This window comes from Calypte anna, chromosome 22 (assembly GCF_003957555.1).
Source record: "Calypte anna isolate BGI_N300 chromosome 22, bCalAnn1_v1.p, whole genome shotgun sequence".
Lineage (NCBI taxonomy): Eukaryota > Metazoa > Chordata > Aves > Apodiformes > Trochilidae > Calypte > Calypte anna.
The window spans coordinates 3996252-4008904 of NC_044267.1; the positions used below are offsets into that span (position 1 = coordinate 3996252).

General features: G+C 43.4%; 1 protein-coding gene across 1 annotated transcript in view; it reads left to right on the forward strand.

Moving 5' to 3' along the window:
- LRRTM4 (leucine rich repeat transmembrane neuronal 4) overlaps positions 1-12653 on the forward strand; it is a 178593-nt gene that overhangs the window by 165002 nt on the left and 938 nt on the right. The gene's annotated exons all lie outside the window — the stretch shown is intronic.

Here is a 12653-nt window from a genome sequence, read left to right on the forward strand (position 1 = left end):
TCGCTGGTGAGTGTGCTCTGTGCTCTTGAGAGAGAAGCCTTAGTCCAATAGAAATCCCTTGTCTTTTCCACAATCTTGTATCTTTTCCTGCTGCAGTTATGGTAGGATGATATTTTTCAGCTTGCCTGTTTCTGTCTCTTCACCAGAGAAGTGCCCAAGATGTGACCTGGAGTCACAGTGTCACCTTTGTTCTCTTGAGTTTGGAGTAAAGAGACAGAAAAGGAGCAGAGGGGTCTGAACAACCCCTGGGATGGTGGCAGCCACAGTGGATCAGACCATAGAATGTCAGGTTGGAAGGGACCTCAAGCATCATCTGGTCCAGCCCTTCTCATATTATTTTTATTTTGAGATGTCCCAGCACCCCGTTGAGCTGAGACTTCCAACTTTCCACCCCTTCCTCTGGGAGACCATTCCAGTGTCTGACTGTCCTCAGGGTGAAAACTTCTCCTCCTGTGTTCAAACAGAATCTTTCCAGGAGCAGCTTGTGCCCAGAGGAGTGGGCAACAGTCCCCCACCCAAGGTATGTGCCCAGGTTATCTTCAGCACCCATCCAGGTTTTGGGGCTGTGAGTCCATCTTGCAAGCACTCAGCCCAGGTGCTGTTCTTGTGTCCTGGGATGCAATGAGAGCTCTGTGTGCTGCCTCTGGAAGGAAGCCCAGAGTGACCTGTTCAAGCATCCAGCTTTGCAAATGCTGAGTCTGTGAAGGATTTATTGCTACTGAGTTAAGCTGCATGAAAGTGCTCTTAAGTAGCAGTAAGCAAACCTTTTGCTTGGACATTTGTAGCAACACCTTAAATTGCAATGTCAAGTCAAAACCACCTTTAAACTGAAAGGTGTGAGTTCTCTTGTGCTGTCCTGGGACAAGAGAGACTGAATTGCTACCCTGGCCCCCCAAAGGCTGTATTTACATTGGTGGTTTAGTTGCCACCAGCATTGTACTTCAGTCTCAAGGTTGTCACCCCTTAATGTGCTTCTGTGAACATCCCAGGGCATGGAGAAGGGTGACTGAATCCTATTGAGACAAAGCTAAACTGGATCTGCTCTGAAGTCTGTGGCACCAGACAGGCTCTCGTTTGATGTAAATCCTCTGAAATGGAGGTTTGTATTTGGGTGTTGTGGGCACACACATTGTTGGTTGTTGTACTCAACACCAACTCTTGTGCTCTGCAGATTTGCTCATTCTGGGCTGGATTGCTGACAAATAGATCCACGGGTGCAATGGCCACATGATGAGGGAAGTCACTTAGGGATAAAAGATCTGTGTTCGTGTATTTAGCTGGTGGAAAAATCTGTCCCTCAATCTGTGCATCAGTTTAGAGATCTTTTTCTTGTTTGCTATTTTCCTTTCTCCCACCTTTCATCTGTCATCCCTGTCTGCAGCACAAGCTCTTCAGGGCAGGGACTCTCACTGAACACCCAAGCCTTGGTTCCCACAGCACAGTTTCACTTTTGGTCGAGGCCTCTAGGAACTGCAAATAAACAACAGATTTTGGATGGTGAGAGGCTTATTTATCTCTCTCTATTTCTTCTCCCAAGCTGTTTCACCTTTAGGGAGCAGGTCATGGCACCTCCTGGGTCTGATGTTGGGGATTTGTTTTGGGTGGATGGACCCCTCCAAGGGAGAGACCCCATGCAGGAGGTGGGCAAGAGTTACAGCCCTGGGTTCCTCCATGCCAGGAATGCACCAAAGCAACACTGCACTCTGAGTTGAATTCCTTACCTCTGAGCTGATCTCTTCTGACAAACTTACCCTAACAGAACAAGTTGAAAAAATATCAGAGCAGCTGAAAACCATTTGGCTTGTGCTCGGCTGGTTGAGAGATTGTTCAAGCACTCTGCCTCTTGTTGATGGGAGCTGCAGGTATTTCAAACAGCAGTTCCTTTGGTTTTCAGAATCGAGCTCACAAGGCAGATTTTCTTTTCCAGCAGGATTCTCTGAACCTGGGTCTTTTCCTTTCCTCTCTCATCGCTACTGCTGCGCTCAAGCAATCCGGGTGGGCACCAATCGGGTTTGCTTCTCAGTGTTCATTGCGTCAGGAGAGGTTCCAGACCGCTTTGTTCGCCTTTCCTGAAACGCCAGGACCCGCACAGAGCAAGGAGGCAGCAGGCAGCCAAGTCCATGGACTTACAGCCCTCTCCTGGCTGGATTCAGTAGTGCCGGCAGACAAGGAGCTCGGTTTAGGCTGGGGAAACGCATCTTGTTGCTGAGGCTCCCGGGCAGCTTTACCCCTCACCATCTCCTTGTCAGCACTTAAAGCTTTGGCTCTTGCCAGCTGGTAAAGGGCAGTGAAGAAGCCCCAAAGGTGTTTGGACTGAGTCTGTGGCTGGAGAGGCTCTGTTGGTGCTTAGAAGTGGGACAAATTAAACAACTGCTGCTTTCTGTTTCCATGGAGGAAGAGCAGCTTGGAGCATCTCTTCTTTCCTCTACTTCTTAACAATCTTGACCATGTGGTTTCCATGCTGATTCTCAGTGGGTTGATCACTAATCCATAGTTTCTGATATTTCAGTGTTTTTTCTATGTAGCTGCAATAGTTTCTCATATTATACAGTGGCTGCACTGAGGATTTAGCATGGGGTTTGGTTGGTTGGGTTTAGGTTTGCCTATTTTTTTTTTAATGTCATCCAGAGATACTTTCTCCTTAAAAGTGTCTCTAAACTCCTGTTGCTCCATAATTATTTCAATTTCCCCCCCTACCCTCCCTCACTTTCCTGGAGTAATTGAATTGATCTGCTTGGTTTTGTAGCAGCAGAGATTGCCAAGCCAAGAAGATTTCCTTACCCATCTTTCTGGCAGTTTTCTCAGGGACTCTGAGTATGTCTTTACTGATGATTTCTCTGCATATTGTACAACTTGCCCAGAGGAATGAAAAAGTCATTTGTTTTTTGTAGAGTATTAAAAAGTAATGCTATCATTGTGAAATGTCCTTGCTGCAGTGCTGGACAGTCTTGCATTAATTTTCTGCTTGCTTGGTCTGTGATATACAAAGGTTCTATAGAACATGACTGAAGCATGAACCAATGTTTGTTAATTATTTGCTGTTCTGTGTACTGGTGAGTCCCTGCCCTGCCTTTTCTCTCTGTCCTGTTTGCCATTTCAGGAGGCTGCTCAGACAGCAGTGACCATTCTGCTGCTCCATCCCTTCCTCTGTACTTGCAGAACATGCTTGCCTGTCAGGGTAAAAAGAGGCAGCAGCAATACAGTGAGTTGTAGCAATTCATATCCAAGGGTCTCAAGGCTTTTTATGAGCTTTAATTAAAGTGTTCATATTACTCTGTAGTGTCTCATTTTGGCAGAGGTGGGTGGAAGGTGAACTGCATAGCTGTACCTGCTAGTAATGTATTTATAGGCAGGCAGAATGGGAGCCTGCAGGGCTCAGGTACAGGGGTTTTCCTTGGAGCTGATGGGCTGAACAGCATCATCCCTTCCCAGCCTGACTGAGGAACTCATCTGGCTTTCCTTTTGCAGTTTGTGTCTTCAGTGGGTTTGGCCAAGGAGCTGAGTGATTTTGCCCATCAGTTCTAAGCCAGGCTGGCTCCCAGGATCAGGGCAACCTCCAGCCACTCTACCCTCTCTCTGACTTGAAGCCAGAACCTTCGAGCAGCCCTCCCTCAGCCTAAAACAGGAATTTCCCTCTGGCTCTACCCAATGCTACCTTAACTTGTGGTGCTGCAAGATGCAGAGACTGTTCCTTAACCTTTCAGTAAAGATGGTGAATTATATAAATCCTCAGCCCAATCTGAGTCATCTCTCAGTACCTTTTGGAAACGGGGGGGTTGCAGTTTCCTCTCGGCGTAGGCGCTCAGCTCCCATCAGTGCTCGTGGAAGTGACAAGAGCACATCAGGAGGAGGAGATGTCCCTTCTGCTGCTGGATTCTTCTTCTTGCCAGAGTGCCTCAATCCCTGTACACACTGATTCCTCTGCTAGGAGACAGTGGAGGCAATTAAAATCTTGTAATTTCTCATGAATAGAATCCTGCTGAGAAATAGAGAATAATGGGAGCTCCCTCCCGTGTCTGAGAAGGTTTGTAGTGCCAGCCCTTCCTTTCTTCTGTGTCACTGGAGTGAATTTATCTCTCTGTTGTCTTAGGAGAAGCAAAGAGCTCGTGCTCAATTTCCTTGTTCCTCTTTTAGTTTAAGACATTCCTGATTGACTGCTCTGGATGTTGATTGTCTGATGTAAACCATCTCACCCCCACAAAGGTGAAACCAGGGCAGCACGAGCACCTTCTTTGGGTTCTCTGCCTCTTTTTCTTTTCTTTGGTACCCATTTTCTGTAAAGAAGGAACCCTTTAAATTGCCTTGAGAGGAATGAAAAATAAAACAAATTGTCTGCTCTTTTAGGTCAAGGTCACATTGTTGCACATGGAATTTTAAATAATGACAGAGAAGAAGGACTGGGTCATGTTGTATCTTGTTAGGGATGTGGGGGCTTAATATTTAATATGGTCATATTAAATGGAATTAGTGCCAATTATAGATGTGGCTCTAAGCATTTTTTTAATGAAAAAAGGGCTGAGATGTCATCTGATTCCAGCCAAAACTTTTTGGGTATAGTGTAACTAGATAACACAGCAGGGAAAACTTGCATTTCTTTTATCATTCTGATAAAAGAATTCTTCTAGCACTGGTGTGGAATTGAATCATAAGCCATCATGTTGCCTGGTGTATACCTCCTCATGTCTTAAGGAAAAAATATTGTACAAATTGAGTCACGTTTCTCCACCTTTAGGAAGTACATTTCTGGTCTCTTGACGTATAGAATCCATGTACAACTTCAAATAGTATTTAAAAGTCTTTAAAGGATCCATCAGTTTGTAGATAGCTCTTTTGCACACCAGGAATTGTAGGCAGATCTAATGAAAAGGCAGTATTTAATGTGAGACAAAGACCTATTTCACTCATTCTCCAGTGCCTGCATTTGTCACCGTGGCAGAAACATTATCAGATGCTCCTATTAAATACTGTACTTCTTTATTGTGAGTAATGGATGGAGCACATTGCCATCTTTGTGATCACTGCATGGAAAAACAACTCTGCTTTTCCCTTATTGTCATAATTCTTCTTCCACAGACACAGTGTGCTCTGTTTCCCAGGTGCTGCCCTGCACCTAGGACCTGGGAGGATGCTTTGGGCTCTTCAATACATTGGAAGCTCCAGCCCCATAGCATTTCAGGCTGAAATCCCAGCAATTTAGAAAGCTAACTTAATCTTGGGAGTGTTGGAGGTCAGCAGAATGCTCTGGGGAAGTTATTACTGAATTATTGACCTGTGCTCTGCTCTTTCTTTTTGAACCCTTGGAGACTCGGCCAGATAGAGTTTTCACTTGTCCAGAAAGGGAAGTACAAATGACCTGCACTGCAGTTCTTAATGCAGTGCAAAAAGAGCAGAAATTGCTGGAGAAAATCTAGCTTTCCACAGTGTCTAAGTGAAAACTGAGTTGCCTTAAAGAGAAAGTGTGTTTGAAAGGCACCCAAAGATAGGGAGAGGGACCCAAAGGATTTTTCTGCCTCTAGAGAAGGAACTACTACAAGGTACTGCATCACTTCTGACAAAACAATCTTCTGTCCCTACACAAATCAAAGGGTTTTTCAACCCCCCAAGCTCCTATTCCTATTGAACTCTATAGGAAATTATATTAATAGCCCTGAAAGCAATATTAATGGCTTTCCAATTAGAATATCCAGATAGTTTGTTTATTTTATCAGCCTGCCATGGCAGAAAATCAAAGGTTACTGCCAGTCACATGTGGAAGTTTTTCATCAGTGGTTCTTTTTGTCAGGAGCCAGATACTCCATAAACACCAGATAAAGCAACTCAAAAGAAATATTTTGCCTAAGGACCAGTAACAAGGCTTAGAAGACTTTCTCCTTTCCGAGAGTTTCCTTTAGGAAACCTTTTCATTCAGATTGAAAGATCAAGTCAGCCCATAGAGGGAGCAGTGGGGTGTGCAGGATTTTATTCCTGCTCTCTGGAAAAGCAGCCTTAGTTAAACAGTCCAGTGAGAGGTTCAGGTTTAGAAGGAAAGGCACTTGTGTGATTGGGGAGAAGGATTAGGAAGTTCTCTGTTGGGAAGGAAAAGAAAGCTTTAAAATCCCTAATCCCAGTGTCAGTGGAACTGACAGGGTGCTGTTATATAGGGGTTTAAAACATGAAATACACTCTACAGGAATGACTGAATAAATCATAAAATTCTGGCTTTATGGTATACACTGTATAGCTTGGAGAAGTTTTAAAGGACATGTTATATATATATTAAAAGATATTAGAAAATAAATATCTTAATGCCACATAAGGAATGAATAGATACATTTTAATTACTAATAGATGCATTTTAATTAACTTTTAGTTTTTATGAATTAAAAAAAGGCCTTTAATAGAATATGTAGAAGTAACTGGCAGCTGCAGTGTCTCCTGTCCTGTGTCCCCACTCTGTTGTTTCTCTACATTTTTCATACTTTGACATCTCTTCTCAAGTCTGTGTCAATTTTGGGATTCCAATTTCCCAGCCAGTAAAACAAGAGTTGAGTAAGATTAATGACCCACCTGTCAGTCATTTGTAGTATTTAGGCTCCAAATTTCACTGATAGGATGTGGCCAAGCACCACCTTTTATCTCCAGATGATTTTTTTGTAAAGAGAAGGTTTCTATTCTATGTTTTGCAGAAGCCATCCTGTGACCAGCCCCTAAAGACCTGGATTTCATCCTCTGGTGAGGAGGAGCAGACTTTGTCCTTGATTTAAAGAACATAAACATAAGGGAAAAAAGGCTGCAGAGACAGGAACCAGGGGAAACAGTGGGCTTTATTTAGGAGAAAATCTTCCCTGTTGTGGCATTTTGACAAAAGATAGGCAAGTTTTTATATGTGTGTACAAGCATGGCAGAGATCAGGAGCTGACAGGATTCCCAACCCCATGGAACACCAACCCTCTGTGGATGGTTTGTAGCCTGTCCTCAATTTCTTGGGCAAAATTGGTGGATGGTTGGTGGTTCTATCACGATGCTGATGAGTTCAGGTGTGGGGGCTCAGTACCTTGAGCTACAACCTGAGCCTTCCTTCTTGTCTCATCTCCCCATGTGAACCTGCATAGACCATTGCTCTGGTTTGGTGGGAAATAGATGGAGGAGGCAGAGAAGTGGTTTCTGTCTGGAAAAGGAAGGAAATTGAACATGAAATTGCAGGGAATTGATGGTGGGAATTGCACCTACAATTCAAGGTACCAAAAGACTCTTGCTCAGTGCCTCATGACTAGTGTAGATGTACCAACCTCAGGCAAAGTTCCCAGTGGGATCTGTACCTCTTGGACAACCTGGGCTAAATAAAGGTTTTGTAGCCTTTCACATAAAAATCAAGTTGGGAGTTTCTCTGAAATGCTAAGGGTGTCACAGAGACAACCACAGTAAGAACCAGTGCTCAGAAAAAGCTCACACCACCCCAGAGCAGAGCACTCAGACTTCCAAGTTCTGAATTTTTTAATAAATGAGATTTTGATTTTTTTGTCAATATGAGAATTACCTTTGGAAACATGAATTGCAGAACAAAAGCCCTATTAAGAAAAACCAAAACCCAAACCCAAAACAGCCCAGCACTTTTGTGTTTGTTCCAGTTGGAAGCAGAAGAAAACACATTCATATTTCAAAACTAACTTTGGTACTTGCATTTGTCCCTTTTAATGGGTTTAATAGGAAGTGAATGATTGTTCATTTTCCTGAGTAGGATTGTTCATTTTCCTGAGTCTGAGCTGACTCCAGAGGGATGTTCCAGGGTTGTTAAATGTGATTTTTCAGCAGCATGAAATCCGCTGAAATTGTTTATCCCAGCTCTGTCTGCCTAATGTACCCCATCAATCCATTGCTAAGGTGAAGCTGTGTGCTTCCCTAATCGTAAAGCTCTGGTAGTATATCTTGCTTATTTTTACTCTAAATTATGATAGGATTTAAACTAAACTCTGAATTTGATTTATCAACAGCTATAATGCTAATCCAGCAATGAAGTCATGGTGTTCTGAGACTAAATATCAGCACTGATGAGAAAACAGAGTTTCCATACTTTGAGTTTCCACCACCTATGGACAACTTCTAAAGTTGTGTGTAATTTAATCATTGTAATCATTACCTAGGCAAGAATTTACACATAGATCAGTTTTACCTGGTTTGTAGAGTATCAGCTAAGGCTCAGCTGCTCCAGAGTGCTCATGGGTTTTGTAGAAGGAAAATGCATCTGCAGCAGGGCCGTGGTGGTTCTCTTATCACATTTTCCATCAGGATGAATGGAGCATGTCTTTAGTTTTAAAAACTTTAAAAACAGAGTGTTCTTTTCCTTTGAAAGCAGAAGCAATAGTATGGAAGGCATGTAAAGGCATGGGAGGCAAGGCACCCAACCTGAGAGCTGAAACAGTCTGGTTCTCAGGAAGTCCATCACTTCTATTGCAAGTTTTAGGTTCTTGCCAAAGCAGTTCCTTGTCTGAGGCTCCTGTGACAGTTTGTGCCTTCACCTCATTCTGCTCTCTGGGAAACACCCAAAGAGCACTTTGATGCACTACAGACCTCCCAGGAAGCTGTGCTGGGCTTCTCAGTCCTTTCTTACATCACATTTCTGTCCTTTTGTTGGTAATTCTGTAGTGAGTCACTTGGACATCCATGGCTCTTCCTGTTTCTCAGGAAAGAATTTTGCTGCTGCAGGATAAGGAATGGTGGGAGATCGTTCTTCAAAATGGAGCATAAAGAAAAAACTTGTTGTATTTCCAACATGAAATAGATCTGTTCTGAAAAGCTATGTTTCCAAAATTTGATTTAGCAGTTTCCCAGGGAATCATTTCAACCTGGGACTGCTACTGATTCGATCTTGCTGAACTGCAAGTGATTTTCAGTGAGACAGAGACTTAATCTCTGTCTGGTCTTCAGCCAGTCCTCACTGCAGTAAGTCTGTTGCTGCGAGCACAAGAAAATACTTGAACAAGAGTTGCAGTCAGTGTGGAGACCTTGGAATTCTGTTGAACTCTCTTGGCACTACGTGACAGAGGATGGGGTACAGCTTAGGGTTCATTCCCAGGCTGACTTTCAGGTTGTCTGAAGCATCCTGTTTGAAGGAAGTGTGAGCAATTGAGAGAGAAGTCTGAGGAATGCAGATACAGGTATGTGCACGATGGCATGCCCAAAGGTTTACCTGAAAACCACTGAATGTCAGAGGAAAGGTGAACAGGGAGTGCTGAGAAACAGCTTTTCAATGCAGGCCAGAACTTCCCTGCATTTCAGGTCATGTCCAGTGAGCCCAGCTGGTTTTGAAGGGAGTTGTTACTGGGCAGCAGTGCTGAGCTGTGAACCTTTCACCTCTTCCAGTGTCAATTCCACTGCCAAAGGAAGATTTGCATTCTGAAATTGCAACCTTTGATCTTCCTTCTAGAGCTGGGGATTTATTTAAACTGTGCTTGTACCAAAAGCTTAGTTTGAAGAGGATGTGATGCAGTGGGGGTTCTGCAGAGGTGTGGGCTTCAGGCTCAGTGGTAGCAAACTGATCCAGCCCAGGAGCCCAAACCCTACATGTCCTGGACACAGTGATCTCCTCAGACAGGGATTCATTCACTGACTGCATCACCTCTCTGCACCACGGGGGAGGCAGCAGCCTCCCTTCTAATAAGTCAGAATAAATCTTGCTTGGGACCATACGTGTGTCACCACCAGAATGGGTCACACGTACAGCAGTGACATTTGAAGGCCTCCTCCTGGTTAGCTGTGCTTTTCCTGTAGCAAAATGTTTTAATCCTTCAAGTAAGTATTAGGCAATGACATTTTTAAAAATTAAAATAGATATGATTCAGAAAATGTTGTGAGCAGACACATCCATCATCTCCTGTTCCACGTCTTGGCATTCTGCATCCCTTCCCTGAGCTCCACTCGCTGCACCAAGGTTTGGGAGCATCACCAGGAGTGAGCACACCCAGGGCCAGGAGCTGCCTCAGATGTTACGACAGATTAAATGAAAAAAAAAAAAAGAGGGTTTGTTTTGTATCTGTTGTGTTTCCATGTGAGCAATTCTTTATCTTCATTTACAATTCCACTTCCCCAAGACTTAAGTTTAAAGGATTCTGTAGCACCAGTTCTGGGGTTGGTGCCAGAGGAGTGGTGGGGAGGAGATGCTGAAGGACACTGTGCTGAAGGATCCCACTTCTGTTCTTGGCCCTTGATTTGCTGGCAGGTAAATCCTCAGCTTGGCTCCCACTTCCTAGCCAGTGACAAATGTGTCTTCTGTTGAAAAGGCCTTGAAATAAAGATGACAAAGTCCCAGAGTGTCTATTTATTTGCTGAGGTATTTAGTGACCTCTTTGGATTTTTTCACTCTCGTCTTCTGCTGTTTTGTCTGTCAGCAGCTATAGCAGCTGGAAAGCCTCAGCTTAGGTTGGAGTTGTGTTGTTTCAGTCCCTGCACAAACAGCCCCTTGCCTCAAAGAGCTCAAGTCTCCAAGGGCAAGCAGGGGCAGGGCTTAATCTTCTCATTTTCCAGCTCATAAATTGGCTTGTCCAAGGTCACATCTCTCACTATCTCAGGCATCAGTTCTATAGCAATAATGAAATAAAAAAAAAAAGTTACTTCCAAACCTGGAGCAAAAAATTCTTATGAAATTTATTTTCAACAACTTAGATGTTCTTAAATAAGTTTTGTTCATCTCTGAATTGGAAAAAATCTAATAGTATCAGCTCTGTTTAGAGTGAACAGTGTCATCAGTATTTCCCATCCTTTCTCCTTGCAGCAGACTGAGTTTTGGGACAGTTGTGCTCATATTTGCAATGGTTTCTGCAGCCAGGGCAGTCTCCTGAAAAAGCTTTTGTGGGCTTGGGTTTCGTGTACAATCATTTCACTATAAATGAAAAGTGATCCCTTGTGCCTTTCTGAAAATGCAACCTTCCCTTTCAGAGGAGTAGCTTGAGGGAATGCAAGGACACTCCATTTTATGGGGACATCCTCTGGAGGCTTTCACCTCCATCGGGTTCTTTGTGGAATTGTTGATGTGGGTTTTATTTCTCATATTTCATTCTAGAGACATCACAAAAACTAATTTGGGGGGAGAGGGGAGGAACAGCTGCCTTCACTTGGAGGTACCTCAAGGATAAAACTTCTTACAGTCATTTGACATGATTTTTTCTTTTTTTAATTCCTTTGATGGAATCAAGCATCCAGAAGAGGGAGAGAGGTGCAAGGGCCAGGCCTGAGAGCAGGGAGGTTCAGCACTGCTCCTGGGTTTCATTAGCCTGGAAATCCAGTTTACAAACCAGGCTGGGGCTCCTCAGTCTCATGGCTTGCCTGAGACACCTCTTTTCTTTTTTACACTGACCAAGATTATCCACAGTGACCAATAGTAAAGTCATTTTAGACACATGCAGAGCTGACTTTTTAAGTGAAAGCAAGCAAAATACTCCAGAAAACTACTGAGAAACAGTTGAAAAGGCAGTGTGTTTATCCACCCTTTGGGATGTTGTTGTAATCCTGATCCTTTTGACTCCTGTTTAGAGAAGGGGAGAAAACAAGCAAGCAGTGCTGCACACAGGACTCGGGTGGTTAATGTACTGTGTATTATTGCTGTAAAGCCAGGACCTCAATCTCTCAGCTCTCCAGAACACAAACAGTCCTTGGGTTTTATAGGATCATAAAGAGCTGCCTTAAAGGCTGAGGACAAATTCCAGCCCTGATGGGAATTGGCGTGGATATTGCTGTATCCAAAGGGAGTTAGAGTTTCTTGTACGATGGCTGAATTTGCTCCACAAGTGAACACAGTTGTCCCATCAAATTGTACTGAGCAACTTGTCTTCTGCTTTCTTGCCATTCAGCTGTCACCTAGAATGATGTTTTCAGCTGAATTCCAGCTACTGGAAGAGTTTTGGAATCTCTCCAGCCTTCTGCAGAGAAGGAGGGGGAGGAACATAACTGCTGAGGAGATCCACATGCAAAAGGAACTCTAACCCTCTGAAACTTATAATTGGGCTTAATGCCTTTGCTTTTTTCATACCTTTTTGAGTTAAGTGCTTCATGCAATGGAAATTTGTGGTAAATCAGCTCTGTAGCCTTCACTTCAGCAGTGAAAATAAAAAAGGCATTTGTTACAAGATTGAATTATGTGTAGGGTCTCTCCAGCTATAATGAACCAAGTTTTCTAGCAGTATTAGAATAAACTCTTGCCTGCATCTCCTGCAGTGTGTGTTTTTTTTCCCCAAGAGCATATTTCTTTCTACTTGATCAGTTCATCTCTTGCAGATGATAAAATTATCTGCAAAGATTTGTACCTGATGATGTGCCATAAATCATATTTACTTGTGGGATTAACATTTGCAAGCATGGAACATTCATGGGGAAAAAAAAATTAAAAAAAAATTGGGGGGACTGGCAGTTTCTGAGCATTTACATAAGAGAAATGAGATTCAAGGTGGCTTTCAGATACATGACTATTTTTGCAAGGTGTGGATCTGCTCAGCTTCAGTTGAGCTGCTTTGATAGTGCTTCTCTTGCTGAGGTTGTAAGATAAAGAACCCAGGAAACGGAGACCTTGAGCAAACAGCTTTGTCATAGAAGAAATAAACACATGTTCCAGCTGTGCTGAAAGCTCCACATGCTGGCAGATGGGTTTTCCAGTCCTTTGCCATGCTCAGGCTGGTCTGAGCTTT